The following is a 23,142-nucleotide window of genomic DNA, read 5'->3' on the forward strand; positions in this document are numbered from 1 at the left end:
CTCAATGTTGTAGTACAAATATCTATTCACCATCCCTCTGAATTTAAGAGCCGCATTTTAAGACCAACAACCAGATGTTTCAAAATAGCCTACTGTGAATGTTTCCTCTCTGCATTTATAAATAGCGCCCTGACCTCTTTTCCAACTGAATTCAAGAGCTTCCTCTTGGTTCTGTGATTCTTAAAGTCTCTTGTCCTTACAAAAAGACAAGTACTTCAACTGTCTCTGAACTTATATGACGCTTTGTTTACATTTATTTCTTCAATAAATATTTAAGGAACATGGCTCTCTCTAAGAGAATAGTGGGAAATACTTTCAGTTCGAGATAACAGTACATCTTATCTCACTTGTGAACAGTGTCAAGGGCTACAAAGTGAAGATGTCTTCTCTCCAGTAGTTTAAAAAAAGATCAGGCGTAGACATGACAATAAGCAAAGGAAATGACATGGGTACAAACAATCAGCCCTGAGACAAACTACTCAGTCCAAGTGAAAAAGGACTGGGGAGACAGAACAACATTCTCAGAAGAATATGATGGATGCAAAATAGTACTTACTCTGGAGCAATGGGAAAACTCAAGTCTTGTGACCTTGACTTTAGAGGGTTTGCAATATAATGCTTTATTCACTATTCACGTCCCAGAGATCTGGCACCATCCTTTAGAATGGATGGGTGGGGCCTTCTAAAAGTCTTCCATCAACTCGAGAAGTATACTTAAAGACTGCAGCAAGTCAGGGCTTTGCGAATGCTGAGATCAGAGTAAGAGCTTTTGAATGGGGTTTCTAAGAGGAAAGGCCACAGGTGGAGACATCAGCCCCTGAAAGTAGACCAAAGGCCATGAAGGAAGCACAGTGAGAGAAGATAAACATCGAACCACAGCAGGAAGGCAGAGCAGGTGCAATGGACTTGGAGTTCAACAAGTAGTGATGTCAGCCGGGCAGGTGGAAAAGGGAAGTGTCTGCACTTCTTGAGAATGCTGTGAAAAGCTCTGCACAGCCCTTGCCCATCTCCACCCCTATAGTTCGAGGCATCTGACACCAGGAAAAGACCAGTCTCCCGTGTTGGTCCACAGAGCGAGCCTTGCTCTCCCATGCTCAGCTACACAGCATAGCCAGTGGTGGCTTGTTTGCTTGTTTGCCTGCTTTTGTTTTTATATTTTACCTTTAGGAATAAGCCCATCCCATGCCAGGTTATTCCCTCAATTATCCATACATATATGCACATAAGTCAGAAAATAATTCTCTCTGCCTCTCACAAATACCTTTCAACAAAATGCCCACCTCACCCATGTCAGAATACTTGTGTTCTCATTTGAGCACATGTAAGAAAGTCTGCTTATGCCGAGTTAAAACTTCAAGAAAATTTCTACAGAGACAGGACAATTAGGAGAGACTACCACTGCTATTTCAATCAAGAAAACAAAACTAAGTGAGTCAAATGACTTTACTACTATCACATATATAAGATTTAGGTGACATTTTATCTACATTTACGTGTGTGTGTGTGTGTGTGTACGTGTGTGGGGTGACGCAGCATTTATTTAGAGGTCAGGGACAACTTGACAGACTCAGTTCTCTCCTTCCACCATGAGATCCTGGGTTTTGGGGAACAAACTTGTGTCATTAGGTTTAGTAGACAGCAACTTTACTGGCTGAGTCATCTAGCCAGGCCCTCAGTGGTACGTTTTTGAGATCTAAAATAATAAAGTCTAAGGAAGAAATGATTTAAGATGACATCCCATACCTTCTACTTTTATATTCATCGTGCTTTGTTAAAGTTAAGGCGTATTTCCAGCACCAATAAGAAGTAATCCACCTGATTACTGTTCTACAAAGAATACAAAACACCGCACTGTCTAGCACATGCAAAAGCAAAGCCCAATAAGTGGATCAATAAACAAATCTGAAGACAGGGTGGGACACGTGAGAACAAAAGCTATTAAGGCAATGACTGTCACTCATAGTGAGAATTTTATGGTCCCTGTCAGCATGCCCCACAAGGAAGTGTGTTAGAAAGTAACAAAACAAAAGGCAAAATCTTCTTCTGAGACCTCTTGAAGTCTATATCCCAGAATATCCAGAAGCAGGTTTTCAAAAGTGTAATTCATTATAACCCGAGTTCCCTTTAACCATGGTAACTAAAAGAGGTTTCTTCTGAAAAGCATTCATTGAGTGCCCATGAGCCTCACAGCTGGGAACTTGAGATGTCAAAAAAACGAATTTGTTTTTAAGTGAACCACCGGCCTCTCCTTTCACAGACAACCCATAAAACCCATCTGATAGACTGACTATGCATAGGAAGGAAAATATACAAGACAGCAGATGCACATAAATCTGTTTTAACAAGCCATTTGACTTACCCTCTAGGTACATTTTATATTAAAAAAAAAATCTTTGGTTCTGACACAACAAGCCAATATAACACCCTCTTGTTGTGAAGACCCACCTTAAATGTGTGTTCAATCTCTCCTTGGATGGGAGCCAAGGGATATTTCCATTTTAGGATGTAGCCTACTTGCACGACCCACTTTTTTTTTCTCTTTTAAACATTGTTAAATGGTGAAATAACAAGAGCCTTTGCCCTCCACATTTCTCTTGTAAGTGTATAAAAGTCATAAATAACAATCTTATAGATACTCGTTTTCTTTAAAAAGTTACTGCAGCCATAGCTACCTTCCACTTGCATACAGACAATGCTCCATACACTTCTGGTGCAGAGCGCTTAGGGAGAATCAATACAGGGTTTGTAAGTACAACGCTATTATTGGTAATAACAATGACAACCGATTAAATGTACTTTTAAAAATAGCTTATTTCAATACAGACAAAAAAAAAACTTATATACTTCAAGGACAAACTTGGTATCGCTCTACCAACTTACAAGAGCCTGAGACAGTTTTCCACTCAGCGTGGCTTATCACTTCTTTCATATTTTTCCTCTAATTACCAAAAGTTCCCAAAATTATTCCACAAACCTTCTTCCAAAACAAAGTAACTCCATCCAGATAGCCACAGAAAAATTCAAGACAAGAAGAAGAAGAAGAAGAAGAAGAAGAAGAAGAAGAAGAAGAAGAAGAAGAAGAAGAAGAAGAAGAAGACAGAATGAAGTAAAATAAAACTTACTTTAATTAGTAGATGGACATCAGTTCTCCCACGAGAACTGCTTCCCACGCCAAAGGAAAAAGAGATGCCTGGTAAAAGCACTCTAGAAAGGTCCTCGGGTACAGTGCTAGGTTCAGGCAGGTGGAGGCCGAATGATTGTAATTAAAGTTAATTAACAGGGTTGCCGTCTTAAATGTGTAACCAGCAGGGTGCGGGGGAGCACGGGGCTCCAAGTCATTACCTCTACCGAGAGAGAAAAAAAAACTCAGTGCCTGGAACTCGCCCAGGCTGCATTCGGTCGGGGACGGGAGGGTAGGGATGAGGCCGAGTCTGGTGGACTGGATTATCACCAGGGCGGGTCAAATCCCAGAAGCAAGTGCAGCCTTCAGATCACTTACCGGCTGTGGTTTCTTTTCCGACGCCCACACGCGGGAGCACGATCCAAGCGACACAATCCAGAGCCCGAGCACTGCGCGAGCCCCGAAGCGCCGCGCAGCGCAGAAAGGCGAGGCGTTCTCGCACCCGGGACAGTACCGCCGACAGCCCACCCCGGGGACTCGCCTCGCGCGCGGCCGCCGAGCCTGGGCAGCGCAGCGCCGGCTTGTCCCCGTGGGGCGCTGTCACCGGCGGGCGGACACCGCGCCGCACCTGGAGGCGGGAGCGCGGCTGGGCTCGGCGAGCACGCAGCCCCGGAAGCCGCGCCCGCCCGGGCCGCCCAGGTGCTCGGCGCCGCGCCCGGGTGCTTCCTCCCCGGGGCCCCGGGGGCGGGGATCCGCGGCCGGCGGGGGCGGCCCGAGCTCAGCGGCGGGGGCGGCGGGGCAGGCCGTCCCGGTTCCGCAGCATTGCTGGGCGGCTGAGTCAGCCTGCCGCCGTTTGGCCGCGCCTGCCGCCCAGGCCACCTGGAGCGCGTCCGCCCAGTGGGGACCAGGGGAGGGTGTGTCTCGGGTCGTGGGCTCGGACCCGCGACCGGGCTCTCGCAGGGACCCTCGCTGGCCTCCTACTGCCCGGTGCCCCGGCTGTGCGCTCTGACCTGGTCTGGTGGCCGAAGGGGCGGAACCTTGCCGCCTTCTCTGATTGCAGAAGCTTACTCCAGCGAGAACTTTCCCTGTTGCCTCAGTGTTTCCCAAACTTCACACTCATCTAAGACACCGGTTTTTCCAGGTTCCGGGAATCGGTATATTTGCCAATCATTCTATAAGATTCTCTCCGGTCTGCGCTCTGGCCAGATACTAAGATCTCTTTTTCTGGATGAATTGAGGAGCAGCCTAAAGTCAGTGTGCAGAGGCTTATCCCTGGGTAACCAGGTCTCAGATCTTGGGGTGTGGAGTCTAGAAGGACTTTCTCTTCTCTGAACCAGGCCTTGTCTAGCCTTGGCGATAAGATAAAAAGAGAGCATCCTAGAAACCTACCTGAGAACAAGTAGGGTCACCCCCTAACATGCTTCATTCCACGGTTTGGGGCTTTTTAGTTTGTTTTTAATAGATTACCTACCTGAATTTCTCTCCCCTTTAAAACATGAAAGTTCTTATCTTTGCACTCAATCTTTTGACGAAAGTGAGGCAATTACAGAGAAGCGCAGACATTATTATGAAAATAAGATAATGGGCGAAGCTCACAGAGTGGAGTCCAGGCCTCTGTGAGTCCACATCACCAACTGCTTTCAGACTACAGGCCACCCAAAAGCACCAACCTTGTGAGGCCATTCTGGCGGCAAAGGGAGACCCTCCCCTCAAACCCCAGGTTCTTTAGCGCTAAATGCTTCACTAGGCCTCACTTCCTAGGCAAACTTCCTTGACTTAGGCCAGAGCCTGCAGAATTGTTTATGTTTGGTTGTGTTTTCGCTTTTGCTTTCCATGGCATCTGTAACAATTTTTCTGTTTGTGACTTCTTCCTGGGTTCGTCTTAGTTTTATATTCTCGGTGTCTTTTTCTTTCTTTCCCAATAGTTCATACATATTTTCCCCCTAATCTTCATTAGCCTTCTTAAATCCTTCTCTGAACAAGACAGGTTATAACTATACAATTATTCTTACATCAGTTACAGTGTCTCAGGAGGTCAAGCTTAACTTGTCCTCAATTTACTCTTCCAGGCTGGTTTTATAAAATAATAAGGGTTTGGGGCCTCCTACAATATCTTTTTCCATGAGTTTGTCATTTGGTTATTTGGAGTTTCCTGCATGGTTCTGTTTGGTAATTTGAATGTAGAACACTGAAGATACAGCGGTAAACAACTACAGAATAATCTCTAGATGCTGTGGTCTCCCCAGGGAAGATTTCGGTGCTGCAAGGTACACCAGTGATTTCACAGCATCGGTGCCAAGTAAAACTCCGCTCCACCACTGTCTGCTCCTAAGCGCTAAGCCGGTCTAATGCATCCTCATATACGGAGGGAAAGAAAAGATGACACAGGAAAGATGGTAAAAGCTACCTCTTATTAATTGCTTGTTAATCACCAGTCGCTAGCCAAATGCCCAATACATATTTTATATGTCTGCCATAACTCTGGGTTGAACTAATTCTTCCAGTTTTATAAATGCAGGCTTAATCGAAGCTGAAAGAGGCTAAGCAGTAAATAGCAGATAAATTGAGCACATCTAGGCTGTATTAGCACTACATAAATTATTTAAGTGAGGCAATAAGAGGACAAAGTAGACAAAGAAATTGACTTTCTATAAGAATTAAGATATGGAGATCTGTCGACTGCCAGGCTCCTGGACTATATATCTGTTCCCAGTATGTCCTATTTAGGTTGGAATTATGCCAAGGTGACCTGCCCCTACGCCTACAGCCTAGGTTTTTGGTAGCAGAGCAAATGGAACTGATTAACCTGTTCTTCTGTTTTTGTTGCTCTTGTCCCTTATGTACCCTTAATGCACCGGCATGAAAGAGGTGATGAATGGAAAACCCCCTTCTTCCTCGCCCTCTTCTCTCACTTTCCTTCCCAGTATCCGCTTTTATCTATAACCTCACAGCAGCACTAACATCCACTGGCTGCTTGCACGACAGCAGCTGCTCCAAGTGCTTATAGAAGCTCATGCAATGAGGTCAGCAGCTCCTTGAAGAAAGAAGAAACAATCGTGTTATCTGCAAATAGGAAACCTAAACAAAACAGGAGGTGAGTAACATGCACCACCATATAGGTGCGCCATATAGGACCATATGGAGGAGTAATTTCAAGCCAGCCTTTTTCTGGAATTGTCTCTGGTAAAGTCAATGGAGCTGGACCTAAAAAGGCTGCTCTCAGGATGGAGCTGAATGTACCATGTGGGCTGAGGCAGTTTGAACACATTCTACTAACATTTGGGCCCTGGTTTCTCTATTAGTAAAAACTATTGGAACATAGTGTGATTGTACTTCTAAGGCACCCAGGAACTGGTAACTCCTCAGTGCATCTAGTTCTATTAATTGTTTTACTCCCATTCTTCTCCAAGAACTCAGTTCAAGTTTCATTTTCTTCTCAAGACTTTGCAAATATTTCTGATAGCCAGAATTGCTCACACATGAAATTTAATCTTTCATTTTTTATAAAATGTCCAATATTATTTTGCCAGATAGAGAACTTAGAGTTATAGAAGCATCAGACACACATTTCACAATATTTGTGAACAAAGAAAATAATATTTTAATTTATAAATATTATACTTTCTACTCATATTTTGAGAATTAATATTATTGAACATATAATTTAACACAAAAATTTACCTGGATAATTATGTATAAATCACCTTATGTTCTCCACTCTTCTTTGAACACATCCCCTGATGTTCTGCTATGACATACTGGTATTAATTTTAGTTGTTTATTATACAATGAACCTGATGTCCATTTTACCTACTAGAAATTTTATATCCTCTGAGTAGCATCTCACCAATTTTCTTAAATCCTTGCCTCTCTGGTAACCAGTGTTCTACACTGCACTTCTGTGAATTCTCTGTCTCTCTCTCTCACACACACATACACACAGAATGGGGTCTCTGCTGGTGGAGTTTGTCTGTCTGCCTGTCTGTCTGTTAGGTTGTTTGTTTGTTTTCCCTTTCACACAAACTGAAGTCACCTGGGAAGAAGAAGCCTCATTTGAAATAATCTCCATCCGATTGCCTATGGGCAGGCCTATGGAGCATTTTCTTCATTTTCTTTATAGATTGATGTGGGAGGCCTCAGTTTACTCTAGGTGTTGTCATCCCTGGGCAGATGGTGCTGGGTTATATAAGCAAGTGGAGCGAGTCATAGGGAGCAAGTCAACAAGCAGTCCTCCTCCATGGTCTCTGCTGCTGTCCCTCAGTGATGGACTGTGATCATAGAGGATAAGCCAACTAAACCCTTTCTTCCCCAAGTGATTCTCAGACTCTGAAGACACCGTGTCATCTCTAGCTACCACGTTTCTATATTTTGTATATAAGAAAGATCATGCAGTATATTATTCCACTCTGTATCTTTCAGCAGTTCAAGGCCAATCTGGAAAACACACTAAGGTGTTGTGCTAATTCACTTTTTGCTGCTGTGATAACGATGATGGTCCAAGTTTCTAACACCTCCGAAAACCGTACTGGTAGCTGGGGTCCAACTAGTCAACATATGAGACTGTGACAGAAATGTCATATTCTAACCACAGCAAATTCTGTGTGCATACTAAGTCTGATGGAAGATATTTTAGGCTGTGTTTGCTACCTTGGGCCTTTGAAGTCATCAGGCTAATTAAGTGAAGGTAACAAAGAGGTGCTATGGTATTTATTTTGTGGTTGTTGTTGTGTGATTTGTTTTATTTTTTTTACCATAATTTCTTTATTGAATCTTTAGAAACTTTACATCATGCACCCAATTCTGCTTGCCTCTCAGTTCCTCCATATCCACTCCTCACCCTGCAGTGGCCTCCCAAACTAAACTTAAAAACAAATCAAAATAAAACAAGCAAACAACAACAACAACAACAAAAGCAAAGAGAAAAACATCAGTGACAAAAAAGAATTAAAGGAAACAACAACAGCAAAAGACCCTCTTTGCTCCCATCCATCCTTCAGGTCTTGGTAACACCTCTTCATTTGTCCTGGTGGCACTGGAAGTCACAGTGTCATGCAATATACCCTTTTGTCCAATCAGTTTTATTTGCCACTGTCCATTGCAATGAATCTCTAGTCCGGTTCAAAGCCTTTGGTTTACAGTACACCATCATCACTGGATCCTCACTGAGACTGCTCTTGGATATCCTACAGCCACCAACTCACCAGTCGTAGAGATCCTGTGAGTATTGTTCCAGACGACCATTTCCTTCATACCAGCCGGCCCCATACAGAGTAGATGTTAAGGTGAGCCTGGGTGGTAAGTGAACTGGTCTGTCCTGGCCTTCCCTCCTCAGATGAAGGACAGAGCCAGCTCCCCTATGCCCCTAACATCAGGGCCAGCTCTCCTCTGCCCATAGTGAAGGGCAGGGCCAGCTCTCCTGAGTGGTGGGGGCCAGCCCTCCCTTGGGAGTTGAGCCAGCTCTATTGCTGTAGCATCCAGCAAGGGTCTGGGTCAGCTATCCTAAGGCCAGCGAAGGGAAGGGCCTGCTCAACATAGTCCTCTGATTCCATTCTCATGGTTCCCATAATTCCATGAAATAACACAGGCCTCAGACATCAGCACAGTCACCAGCTGCAACTGGATGAGGAACCCAGATGTGGCCTTTGGCAGCAGGCTAGGCCCAGGCAACATGCTGACTCCTGTTGGGATATTTATGATTTTGATTCATCTTGGTATTTTGACATAGGTTCTGTCATTATGTCCTTTTTAATCCTTGTAGAAACTGAAAGTTAGCAAAGAATGCACCATATGTAAATAACAGAGTCAGGGTTCAAAAGCACATGATATGGGTTCAAGGCCTGTGCCTTGCACACCACATTCTGTGATGATATAAAAAGTTCTTTAACAGTATTCCACCAGAAAGGAAACATTTATAGGCAAATGGGAAGAACTGGAAATTATGAAGCAGGCTTATAAGGAAAACGAAAGAGACAACAGAGTAAATGTGGCACTTTAGCTAAAAAGAAGTTCCTGGGGGAAAGGATGCAGGGCAAAGGGCAGAATAGGAGAAGGAAGCAATAGGGGATGATCCACCAAAGCAAATTATATATGAAACACATTGGTTTGTATGCTAATTTTTAAAAACTTTTTAAAAATTGACCATACAGACTTCTTTCACAGGCTAATATTTCTGAGAGAAAGAGTTGCCCGGCACTGAGTTGTAGGCAGGATTCTCTCCTGATACTCCCTGTAGTTTTTACTGAGTGGAAAATCCTTGTCAGTCTGCTGGGCACTTTGGCTACAGAGACACTCCTCTTAGTGCTGTTCATAATCCCTGAAGTACCCCTTGTGGAGCCTTAGGTAAATATTTGCTTCATCAAGTTGAAACACTTTGACACCTTCAGTAGACTCCTTGAGGCTCTTAGTTACTGTAAGAGTTGCTTAGAAAGTGTCATTTAACTTCTCACCACAAGAAAACAGTAAGTGGTCTGTACCCCCAGACCACAATAGACACAGCAGCTGCAGAACTTGTTCAGATAATCCAACCATTCACCAAAAAGTGATGGTATTGTGACAGCAACACATTTTAAAGAACACCATTAAATATTGTCTCAATAAATGTTTTTCCATAAAACTAGTACTTTAGAAACTCATTTAGTCACGAAACCCGAGAGTTTTGTTATACTGATAAACATATTTTTATACTCTCCTGATTCCAAAGCGGGACTTCATCTTAAAAAGGATTGACAGGCAACAGTCATAATGGAATTGCTATTGCTTACGTGCGAATGAACTAGACCATAGATAAATATATTGTCAGCACTTCCTGTGAGTTATTTACACCTACACTTGTAGCGAGCTTGTCAGTTAAGACATTTTCAGACAGTTTGCAGTAGGTTTCAGGACAGCGAGGTACTGATATACATCTGTGTCTAGATGATTTCAGCAAAAGTGTTGGTATATATAGTAAAAAGATTAAATAATTGTTAAAACTACATGTCATAGTTTAGGACACAGTAATTTTTTTTCTGACAAGTATGTAGAAGATAAGAAAAAAAGACCATATTTTAAAACTGCCAACATGCTCCCATCTTTAATTGCTAACAAAAATAAATCAAACTTTACTATTTTCTGGCATCTCTTAAGAAAAGTCACTGCTAAGAGAAATTTCACAAAACCTAACTGTAATCAGAGGCTGTGCTTTAGTTTCCCTGCTGCCCAGACCCGAATAATCACACAGAAAATATATTAATTATAGCACTGTTTGGCTGATGACTCAAGTGAATTTCTAGCCAGCACTTCCATCTTAAATTAACCCATCTCTAGTCATCTGTGTATTGCTACTAGGCTGTGGTTTACCAGTGCCTGCATGCTACTCCTTTGGTGGTTACATGGCATCTCTCTAACTCTGCCTTCTTTCCTCCTTTGTTTCTGCTTGGATTTCCCACCATGCTCTATGCTGTCCTGCCATAGGCTGTAGAAGCTTCTTTATTAAGCAATGGTAATAAAACATATTTATAGCATACAGAAGGGAATCCCACATCACTTAACTGTTGTCCCAAGGATTTGTAGATGAGTTGCACCCACTGGTCAGACAATTTCTGTGTCATTTCGATGTATCATTTCTTTCCTCTGCAGTCTCATAGCTGGATTTACCAGAGATCTTTTTCTTTCAGTCTGATCTTCTGTATGAGAATTTGGCTCCATTTTTTTTCCTTCTTTTGCTAATCGGTGTACATATAAAAGCTTTGAAAGCTTCAAATCAAGTAGAACATTTAGCAAAAAAAAAAAAAAGATAAGGGGTATGGCAAAAAAAAAAAAAAAACCCACGGATAGAAATAGACTCCTTATGAACCAATGAAACTGCACTGTTAAGAAAGCGTTTAAAGGCTCTCGTGTTACCAGTGTAAGTGGTAGATGAAATGCAAGAGCAGGACTGATAAGAGAGTGCACCACGACACATCCTTAATGAAGACGGAGGTCACAGCATAGGCGCCTGTGGGTAGAGAAAAAGCAGGAAGTACCCCGGAAGTGTTGGGCCACAGAGTCCACCAAATTTTAATCAGTTCCAAAATGGGGCTTGGCAATAAAAATGCAGATTTTGAAAACTTCTCTTGAAGAATCCGAAGGCCCTTTGACATTGCTGTGATAAGGGGTGAGTCTACATTGCAGAACTGGCCGCACTGATTTGGTCAGGACAGACTTTCTTTTGCTGGGTTCTCCTCAAATGCTGCTCCTCCCTGAGATGATGACTCAGGAGCTTGGCGATTACAAATGTAATTATTTTCCTGAAATTATCATTGAAAGATAAGCTTCCAGCGAGTTAAGCTTGAGAATTTCTAAAATAGAAATCTTAGAAAAACACAGTCTAGACAATAATTTTTAATACCAATAGTTTTATCACGAGAAGCAGTACAATCGTCATGACATCCACTTTAGCTATTTTTGAGTCTTAAACCAAATCAGACAGCAAATATTTTGAACATTCAACTTATATTAACAGATATTTGGTGATATGAGGAGTCCCAGATGCAGAAAAAAATGAAATAGACAATCTTTATTATACTCTTGGGGCCTACGGTATCATTGCAGAGGCTGGCAGCACCCAAATAATAATAATATTTAACATGTGTACAGGTTGTATATGCCATCTGTATGTGAACTATGTATATACATATATGGCATATATACTATGTATATAACACATATTAATAAATAAATAAATCTTCCATGTCATGTATACATGTTGATGTGCCTCTTTTGTTTATGACATATACATGCATTGTGATATTTGAAACATATAAACTCTGAAGTCTAAAATAATCATTCATCATGTCTAACTTCAAGTATTAAATTTGAATTCTAAATTGAAAAAAAAAATGCTTTTCTGCTACTCACAATCTTGGGTGCTCATGTGGTAGGAGAATATAACGTTCCTGCTCCCACCCACCCATGGCACACTGTCTACCCAGTGATGGGGGTAATATATCTGGTCTATGTGGAAAGAGTCATTGGCCTTAGGGGCCCTGCTTCTTTATCTCTGCTTTCTGTTTCCATGGGCTTCCAAATCAGGAATTAGAGTTCTGTGCAGTTCTTCCTAGCTGAGAAACCCTGGGAAATCCCAATCTGTGCACAATTTCCCAAGTCTGACACGTTGTCTGAAATAATAAAAGTAGTATTTGTCATCACATTGACTGATCCCTTTCAATCTGCCCATTCATTTCAGACCAAGACCCACATTTATGGTATGGGAACGAACAATATTTTATGCTAGAGAAAAGTCAGGAAAAGGAACAGTTTTGATTGGTAACTCCAAAAAGTCTTTTTTTAAACAAGTGACATTTAAGCTGAGAAATGAAGGAGTGGGTGTGAGATTTGCCTGGGGGAGGCAAAGGCATGTTTCAGGCAAAGAAGAACATTTGGGAAACCTTGGAGCAGAAAGCAGGCACCTTAGAGGAACTAGAAAAAAACAAAGGGTCTCTCCCAGTGAAATAGCAAATACAAAACCAGAACAAGTTGGAAGAGCGGTTGCAACAATTAAGTAGGTTCTTGCAGGCCACATACAGGGTGTGGGATTTTATAAGAAGAAAATAGAAAATTATTGGAGATATTTAAGAGGGAAAATCAGACTTACTTTAATTTCTGCATTTTATATAATGTTCGATTCCTGATGGAAAATATTTCATCTGGTTGAATTACAATGCATGGAGGTTCAATTGCAAATGTATTAATAGCTACATTGCAGATATGAGTCTGGGGGCTTATTCATATGTACAGAAGAAGTCCAAGGTCTATGCAGATAGTTAAGGACATTGATAAAAGAATCAAAATGTCCTACCTATTCACAAAAGTTTTGATTGATCTGAGAATACAGATGCTAACTCAGTTAATTTCTTTACAGCCAAGAGTTCCAGAAATTGACACATGGGTTGAAAAATTCTTCAGTCACCGGCTTCGTACATCAGTTGTTACTCACACACAGCCTTACCTGTGTTCTTACTTGAGGAAACAGATACCCATGTAGAGAGGTAATAGTCTTACTCTTCTTAAACCACATGGTACAACTCCTCTGTAAGAGAAGTCAGACACACCATCTCAAGTCATCTAGCTGCAGGTGCAGACCTTCAAAGGCCTAACTCACAAGCTTCCATTTCCTTCACTCCACATGGTTTCCTTAGCATCCGGCGTGATGGTTTATTTTTTCCTGTGGAAGTGCTCACACCCTCACTACTGTAACTCCATTCTGGTTTAGCAATCAAAACACAACATCTGCCCAGTAGGTTTTGCAAGTCTTTTAAGAAAATCATGATATTCATGTCAGGTTGAGCCGTTCTTTCTTCTCCCATGAAGGAAGTACTGGTTATGCCTTCACTGAGCTGTAAATGCCTGGATTTTCTCAATGCAGTTTCTAGGGCACTAGAAAGACAGAAAGAGAGATTTTTGCTTCTCATTGTTTCTCCCAAGGTACAGAGACAGCAAAATCAAACAGCATTGGAACTAGTTCCTTCTTTCTATGCTATGGATGAAGACAGTTCTTGCTAAGCAATGCTTTTTGTTCTTGTTTGGTTGATTGGTTGGTTTTTCAAGACAACCTTTCTCTGGGTAGCTTTGGAGCCTGTTCTAGAACTAGTTGTCATAGACCAGGCTGGCCTCGAACTCACAGAGATCCACCTGCCTCTGCCTCCCTAGTGCTAGGTTTAAAGGCATGTGCAACCACTGCCCGGATTTAAGTGATATGTTTTAAAAGCACCAATTTAATTCATCTTATCACCTTCACGAAGTACACAAGATACCTGCCAATAAAAAGCAATACATCTCAAATGTCATCAAATGGGTGAATGCTTTTTCGGAATTTTATCCAGTCCCATTTCCAATTTGCTTTTGAACTTACCTCTTCCTCTACTTAGAATATATGGGTCCCCATGACTTTTGATTTTGTTTCTATGATAAAAATATCCTAAGCTATGTGATAGAAATATTTAATCTGGTCTAGCATACAAGACCAGCATCAGTTACTTGTGCCTGAAACTCCTTGGCCCTCTTTCAGCACCTTTACCCACAAGCCTGCTTTAAGACTGAAGCCAGTCCTACGATAATGGGTAGGATGGAAAGAGCAACACCTTTCCTTTCTCTCTGCTCAGGACAAGGGGAAAGGAGACTGAGAAACAAGGCAATGTTTCCGGTTGTGAGTGCAGTTGTCATTCTTCCCTTTCAACTCTCCACTCCATCTCTCCCTACAAACACTTTAAGGCCTGCTTGGGTTGGAGCTGCTGGGAGTACTCAGTCAGCAGCTTTTGACATCCCTTTTAAGTTTCTTTAAGTATTCTTTGTTTAATAAATCCACTGTCCCAGAGGCCTCTCCAAGCTTCTCTCGTATTCTCCACAGCTCTAGCAAAGTTCTGCATGCACAATTGGTATTTACTTTAGGGGGATGAACTGCCCCTCCTAACTTTCTTTGGAGTTGAGCCTTAAACTACCTAGGTTCTATGGATAGCATGATTAAGAATAACAGATAAGACCTATTGTGGAATATTTTTTTTAACCATGTAAAGATGTGTTGTATTAGTTTAATTGTATAAAGATCTGTTGCCATTTTTTTCGAAGATGACAGGGAGACACAAGGCGCCAATCAACCAACCTGGAGGAAGCAAGAAAATAAGGCATATAGAATGAAAGAAAGGCAAAATGTAGATGAACAGGTTAAATTAAGTTAATAGAGCTAGTGGGACAAGCTAAGATAAGAGCAAGCATTCAAATAACAATTCTGTGTCTTTACTTGGGAGCTGGTTGGTGACCCAAAGAAAATGCCAGCTACAAAGATCTTTTAGCCAAATGTACAAATGAATTAAAATAGCAACACAGTATTCTGTCAATATGGAAGTCTTTCCTAAATGTAGAAGTGCGTGCATGCATGTTCTTGTATGGAGTCTGACTTCCTAAAGTTTACCCAATCCCAAACTTAGTAGACAAACTATTCCTTCAATACTCAGCTTTAGGGGTTGCACTCTATCATTGGCCTCATTCTGTAGCTGGTGGTTCCTAAAGGTAGAAGCATTTAAATTATGATGGATATGGTGGTGCACGCCTTTAATCCCAGCACTTGGGAGGCAGAGGCAGGGAGATCTCTGTAAGTTCAAGGCCAACCTGGTCTACAAGAGCCAGTTTCAGGAGAGCTAGGGCTGTTACACAGAGAAACCTTGTCTTGAAAACAAAAGAAAGAAAGAAAGAAAGAAAGAAAGAAAGAAAGAAAGAAAGAAAGAAAGAAAGAAAGAAAGAGGGAGGGAGGGAGGGAGGGAGGGAGGGAGGGAGGGAGGGAGGGAGGGAGGGAGGGAGGGAGAAAGGAGAGTTTAAGTTACTTATGCAGAGTGGGTTGTAAATTGCAGAGCTGCAACTGAATATGAATAGCACTGTGAATACAGAGGCTAGTTCACTATAATTATGCATCAGCCTATCTCCCTGTAGATAGTGTTATTAGCTTAACTAGTAACTGGAACAGGCTATTAAATTTTATTTTTTGCATCTATCACCAATGTTGCCCAGATAACAGACTTTAACTACAGCTTTGATCTCTGTTATTGATAGACATCTTCCACTGAGTGAGATATGTCCTGTGCACAGGCCTATACTCGACTATAATCTTCTTACTAAATGATATGAAGCAATGACAAGAGCCAAGTCTTCAAAGTATTCTGGTCTTCAAAGAATTCTAGCCAGTATTTTAAACATATTTTCACATATTGTAATAATAATAGTCAAGCACATCCTGATTGAAATCCCTGTTGATGACTAAATAAAGCTTTATTTAGCTATGATTTCTTATAATCAAGCTAAAAATTTGCATGCTAGTTTACAGATTTCTTTTTGCAAACATTAGAAATAATATTGTTATTCATATTAGCTCATGAGAAAAAAAATAAAATGAGTCAATTACGTTACCAAGAAGGGCATCCATAAACCACAGTTGTATCATGGTAACTTCAAAGTAAATATACTTGTAAGCAAGATGGCATGTCAGGGCATTGAACATATGAAGATTCATAGCTAACAGGCTACCAGGGATGTCAGTAACAGTAGAGAACGGAGAACTCTGCTTGAGGACAGACCCTGGTAATAGTTGTTATAATTAATGTAGAATATTGAAAAAAAGTTTAAGGAACAAGAGAAACCAAGTCATGAAAGCTCTGTATTAATGGTTTAAGTGAATAAGACAGATTTAGCAGAGGCTCACAGAACTCTTTCTCGTGACCCTTCTGGCAACATAGAAGTAGCATTTCCAAGCTTGAGTCTCATTTCAGATTGTTATATGTTATATGAGACTTTAGGAAGAAAGGGGCTACTTGATTAAATAATCCTGGGAAAACACTTCAATTAATACTATCTCCTGTAGATTTAATGACACACGCTATATGCAAGTCTTCAAGGAACTTGTGTAGAAAACAATCCTGCTTTAATCCCATTTAATTTAGCACTCCATAGATTCATTTCATCAAGACACCAAAACTTACAGAACCACACTCTCAAAACTACTGCTTCTCTGTTCAAAACACTTACTGCTTTTCGCAGAGATTCAGACTTCAATTCCCAGAGCCTACACAGAGCCTCACAACCATCTATATCTCTAGCTCAGCAGACCTATCATCCTCTTTTGTACCAGGCATTCATGTGGTACCCATACCTACTGCAGGCAAAACACTCACATGCTTAAAACAGATAAGTATTTTTGTCTATTTCAGATGTTTGCTTTAGATATAGCATGAAGTTGCGATATCACTTCTAAAAAGCTTATTCTAAATGGGTGATGGTGCAAAAGATTTATGTGTCTCATGTTAATGCTGATTAAAAGGTGACTTCGTAAGCAAAGGAGTTCAGCAGTTAAGTAGATCAGACCTGTTCTGTGTTCTCTTTCCACAGCCATCCTTGATATTACCTGGGAGCGGTGGGGGGGGGGGGCGCATGAACAAAGTAGCCATGGTGGAAGACGTGGAAGTTATGGGTGGACTCAACAATATGGATTTCTACTCACTAAGGCTGCTGAGTGCTAGATATGCTAAACCAACCTTGAGCCCCAAATATGTCACCATTCCTTTGGGGTGACCATCCAGTGACCTGGTGGCAGATTGACCATGTTGAACCAGTTCCTTCATGGGAAGGACAGCCCTTTGTCCTTATGAAGACTCTAGTTATGGATTTGCCTCTCCAGCAGCTAATTCTTCTGCCAAAACCACCATCTGTGGACTTACAGAATGTCGTATCCGCCACTACCATCATAGTATTCCACACAATATTGCTTCTGACCAAGTAATTCGCTTCACAGCCAGAGAAGTGCAACCATACGCCCACAATCATGGAATCCCCCGATCTTACTATGCTTCCCACCATCCTGAAGCAGTTGGACTGATAGAAAGATGGAATGACCTTTTGAAGACAAAGTTATAGCACCAATTAGGTGACAGCAGACTGAAGGGTTGAGGCGGGGTTCTCCAGAAGATAGTACATGCTTTGAATCAGCATCCAATATATGATATGCTTTTTTCCCATTGCCAAAATCCACAGTTCCTGGAATCAAGGGTAGAAAGGGAAATAGTTCCACTCACTATCACCTCTAGTGATCCACCAGGAAAAATTTTGCTTCTTATTCTCACTCCCTTTAAGTTATGCTGGCCTAAAAGTTTTGGGTCCAGAGAGGAGTACACCTGCCAGGAGTCACAATAAACATTCCATCAAATTGGAATCTCAGTCTGCCTCCTGCCCACTTTGGTCTTCTGATGCTCATAAGCCAACAGGCTAAGGAAGGAATTGCAATAATAGGAGGGGTTATTGATCGACGAAATTGGATTGCTTCCCGACAGTGAAAATAAAAAAAAAAAGATTATGTCTGGAGTTCAAGAGATTGTTTAGGATCTTGGTGCTAACACGACCTGTGATTAAGTCAATAGGAAAACACAACAACTTAATGCTGGAGGAACTGCAGGCTGACAAAGGGCACAGACCCTTCAGGAATGAGGGTATGGATAACTCACCCAGAAACAGAGCTGCAAACTGCTGAGATTAGAGGAAATATAGAATGGGCAGTAGAGAATGGTATTTATAAATACCAGCTACTGCCACAGGATCAGTTGCAGAAAGAATGATTACAGTTGGCATGATGGTTTCTGTCATGTTTTGTTAGAAATGTGTCTGTACAGATATTTGAATTTTTTTCCTTGATTTCTTTACCAAGCAATGTAATATAAATTAAAAGAATATCATTAGTTACCATATTTAAGCTCTTTAATACTAAAAGAATTTCCCTTGTCACCTATTCTAAAATTGATAATGTATTTGTGGTTGTGTGGGGGTAATTATATCATGTTAGAGAATTATTACCTGTATGCATATATAATTTACCTATGATTATATTTGGGATAGTTATATCATGTTATTCATAATTATGATGTGCTTATTGTTTTATTTGGAAATTAAGTATATCATAAGGAGATATGATTGTGTGTCAGTTTGACAAGAGGTGGACTTGTGATGACTGTTCTTCCTTGTCAGCTTGGCTATGTATGTAATTAACTAAAACCCAAACAGCTGGCTACTCCTTGAGAGATTTTTCTTTAATTAAATCATTTGAAATGGGAATGCCTACCCTTAATATTATTCTTTAAAGTCCACTTTCAATTCAGATTTATTGACGTGGAAAAGAAATCAGCTTTAATCTGGGCCACACCTTCTGTTGTCAGACTATATAAATGACATGGAAAAGGATGATTTCTCTCTTTGCTTGCTTGCTCTTGCTCTGACTGGAAAGTCTATTTCTTCACTATTATTAGATCTTGCTTCTGGAGTATACTAAAGACCTGATGAGACATCCGGGTTCATAAACTGAAAAACTTTATAGATTCTTGGACTTTCCATTGGTAGACTGTCATTCTAGTCAATCCCCTTTGCACAGAGAGAAGAGTGGGGGAGGAGAGCAGGGAGGGAGGATGGGAGAGAGAGATAGAGAGATAGAGACAGAGAGCTGAGATTCATTCTATCAGTTCTGTTCCTCCAGAGAACTATGACTAATACACAAACCAATATCTCCTTTGACTTTTAGGCACATTCCACAAGTTGGACGTGGAAAAGAACACTATTTGGGTGACCAAGGACCTTAAGCTAAATAGCTCAGTGACCTACAGTGAACTAAATACTACTGTTCGGCTAGAAGAACGTAGCAATAAAATGATTCACGATGACATTCTGCTGTACTCATAGATCAGTGCCTTGTTCAGCCACCATCAGAGAAGCTTCCTGCAGCAGATATGAACAAATACAGAGACCCTTTGCCAAACAATATTCAGAGATTGAGAGATCTTGAAACTTTCAGCCTTACAAAAGGATGTCTTCATCAAATTTCTCCTCTTGGAGCTCAGGAAAACCTGCAGAAGTGGAGGTGGAAAGAGTACAGGAGCCAAAGGGTATGGAGGTCACCAGGAGAAGAAGATATTCTAAATCCGGAAGGACTGATGCATATTTGAACTCAGAGACTGACATAGGACGCACAGATCTTGCATGGGTGTGGAACAAATGGAGTATTATAGATGAAAGAAGTGGGCCCATCCTTAACCCAGCAATAATTCCCAATTGATAACCACTTGCAAATGAAAACTTAGATTTCTTCGAGGGATTTTTACTGGGGAAACAAATTGTTCTTGAGGACAGGCCGCAGGCATAGCAGTAGATAGTTGAAAAAAAAATTAACTAAAAGGCATCTTTGGAAGTCCCTATTCGCATGTGTGTTTTAAAATTTCATTTTATTTTTAATTTTTTTTTTTTTTGATTTTTCGAGACAGGGTTTCTCTGTAGCTTTTGGTTCCTGTCCTGGAACTAACTCTTGTAGACCAAGCTGGCCTCAAACTCACAGAGATCTGCCTGCCTCTGCCTCCCGAGTGCTGGGATTAAAGGCGTGCGCCACCACCACCCGGCTATTTTTAATTTTTATAGTTTTATTTTACTATATTTATATGTTTTTCTCTTCTTACCCTACAAATTCTTTGCATATATGATATAGTTTCCAATTTAGTGTTCTTATGGGATTCCTGAGTAGACAAAGAAGTGTGTGCTGCATCTATTATCGGGTTTTGTGTCTTTCTTTGTACTCTTTCCCTTCTGTTTGTTCTGTCCTAGTCCTATGCATTAATTTTTTATTTTATTTTATTATTAACCCTTAAAATATGTTTGTTTTCTAATGAGAGACAGATGGGGGGGGCGATCCAAATGGGAGAGGCGGTGAAGAGGACCTGGGAGGAGCTGAGGGAAGAGAAACTGAAATCAGGATGTATCAAGTGACAAAATATTCTATTTTTAATAAAAGGGCAGTGGGGGTGGATTGGCTATACTTAAAAACTTTTATCTGACTAAATGTAACTTCCAAGAAACACTTGAGATTTTTATTTGCTATCATTTCATCTATACAATAGAAAGAGTTGACATATAGCTTTAATTATTTTAATTATAACACTTACAAATATTTTTGAAAACTTAGTTTTTGTCAAGTTCAGAAGAAAGCACGTATGTGGATTAACTATCTCATCCTCATAGCAAACCACATTTTATAGTGAGAAAGGGACTTGAATCTCTTGGATTTTAATTCATTTGTTCAGATTCTGGCAGCAAATAAATAACTGAGTGAGAACCATCCACTGCATCACACAGCTTTTTATGTACATGGCCTTTATGAGTTAGGATACAGTAGATAACTTCCAATTTTTAGTCATCTAGAGAAACCAATTGTTGCCCTCTGATTTCCCATATACGTAGTCCTCCCATCATCAGACTCATCCTATCTGTTACAGACTAACTATGCCCCTTGCTAAAACTCCCGAAAAATAAGATAGGATTGAGAATGACATGGGACTTTTGAAGGTGATTAAGACAGAAAGCAAAAAAGCTTACAGATGAGCTTTTGGGCCTGTCCTGAAACTTGCTCTGTAGACCAGACTAACCTGGAACTCTCAGAGATCCACCTGTCTCTGCCTCTGGAGTGCTGAGATTAAAGGCATGCACCACCGCCACCTGGAAGTAATTTATTCTTTTGTAAAATTTTTTTATTGATTTTATTGAGCTATACATTTTCTTTGCTCTTCTCCCTACCTCTCCCCTCCCCTTCTGCCCTGTTCCATGATCCCCATGCTCCCAATTTACTCAGGAGATCTTGTCTTGTTCTACTTCCCATGTATACCATGTATGTCTCTCTTAGGGTCCTCATTATTGTCTAGGTTCTCTGGGATTGTGAATTGTAAGCTGGCTTTTTTTGCTTTATGTCTAAAAGCTACTTATGAGTGAGGACATATGATAATTGTCTTTCTGGGTCTGGGTTACCTCACTCAATATGATGCTTTCTAGATTCATCCATTTGCCTGCGAATTTCAAGATGTCGTTATTTTTTTCCAAAAATTCATTCTTAATCCAAAAAGATACAGCACATCCAAAAGATTCTATAGAGACATACTTACATGCCCATGTTCACTAAAGCTTTATTCACAATATTTAGGAATTAAACTAATCTATACATCTATCAACTAATGAATGAATAAGAAAAAAAGTGTACATATTACAATGGAATTTGGGGGGCTTAAAAGTAAAACAAATGTCATATTTTCTTTATCATATGTGGTTCCTAGCTCAAGTTCTTCGCATTTTGCACTTAGTGTAGAGTACACTCGGAGGGCAACAAGTAGAAATGAGCCATGGGTGGTGGTTCGTTAGGGCAGGAAAGAGAGGAGAATGTAGATGAAATGTAAATGAAGAAGGGAAGTACTGGGGGCAGATAGGGATGCGAGGATGCAGGGAAGAGAAGGCAGGAGAAAAGGTTAACAAAGTGAAGAATGTGTAAAACAGCCATATTGTAACATACATCTTGCAAACCAATTAAAAATTATAATTAAAATTGTTTTTAGAACATATTTGGCATGAAGGAAAGGAAGAGAGGAAATGCAGCATATTAAAAGTTTAAGTGAGCATTGGGATGGGGTTAGAGGAGAGAAGATAGAAGGTTGGTTACTTAAAACTAAGATACGAAAAGCCACACGCAACAAAATTTTATAAGAAAACTTTAAAATACAGCTTAAAGATGAAAAATAATTTTGAACAGTGGAGCCCTGAATGACGAACAAGGATGTCCTTACAAGACATGAATTATTAAGCAAAATTCAGTGTCAGACCTGGGCTACTACTCTACAAGGTATTGTTCGGGGACACCCCAGAGACCAGCAATACAATATAACCTGTTGGTATCACTTTTAGTTACACACAGTGATTAGATGGAAAGACTCTTTTAGAAGACACTAGTCACGCTAATGTAAGGCAGATGGAAATCCCTCTAGAACTGACTGGGAAACTTCCTTTCTGCTGGGCAGTTTTCAAAATGCCAAAAAAAAAAAAAAGTGCTATTCAGTGAGATGGGAGAGAAAAGCCATCAATGGTCTTACATAGCCCTGAATTCTGCATGGTACGATACCAACCTCTTAGGCAGGATATGCACTATGGTGCAATAATGGCATGCCTGTTACAGGAGTAATCAACAGCTTTCTGTGTTTTGTGGCCTGCTCACAGGAGAGAATTCAAGCTTGGTACTGGAAATCTGCTCAAAAGTTCATGACTACAGAGTCATGGAACTTAGGATAAAACACACTATCGCCACTATCATAATTTTACCAAGTATTCATGTTGCCAAACTGGAGTCTAAATTTCATGATTATTTGTACTGCTCTCAACCTTGCTCAGAGAAATTGCTTTTTGCACTGGAAAGCGGTTAATGCAGACTTATTACAAGTCTAAAAGCTGAGAATTGGGGAGTGCTGAATGCTGAGCCCTAAAGTGGGTATCCATATCATCTTCTCTCAGGAAACACTACAGAAAGGGAGGGATGGAAAACAATGCAGGAGCTGGAGGATTGGGAGGAGGGCTGTGAAAGTGTGGCCTTGTAGACATGACGTGAGCATGGCACTCATGAATTTACAGTAGCTGTTGGTACCTTCATTACAGCCTAAATGATCAAGGCAGTCAGACTTCAG

The 23,142-nt window shown here is 40.8% G+C and overlaps 1 protein-coding gene across 5 annotated transcripts in view; it reads right to left on the bottom strand.

Annotated features, from left to right (window-relative positions):
• The window catches only part of Arap2 (ArfGAP with RhoGAP domain, ankyrin repeat and PH domain 2), a 169,904-nt gene extending 165,895 nt beyond the window's left edge, over positions 1 to 4,009 (bottom strand). For 2 of the 5 annotated variants that reach the window (XM_057771581.1, XM_057771582.1), the window contains exon 1: positions 3,500 to 4,008. The gene's annotated coding sequence lies outside the window, so the exon portion shown is untranslated. Of the gene's footprint in view, positions 1 to 3,122; positions 3,455 to 3,499 lie in introns of those variants that run through there. The other 3 variants (XM_057771584.1, XM_057771583.1, XM_057771585.1) reach the window with 2 other exon arrangements.
• Between the last annotated feature and the right edge of the window lie 19,133 nt (positions 4,010 to 23,142).

Source organism: Chionomys nivalis, chromosome 6 (assembly GCF_950005125.1).
Source record: "Chionomys nivalis chromosome 6, mChiNiv1.1, whole genome shotgun sequence".
Lineage (NCBI taxonomy): Eukaryota > Metazoa > Chordata > Mammalia > Rodentia > Cricetidae > Chionomys > Chionomys nivalis.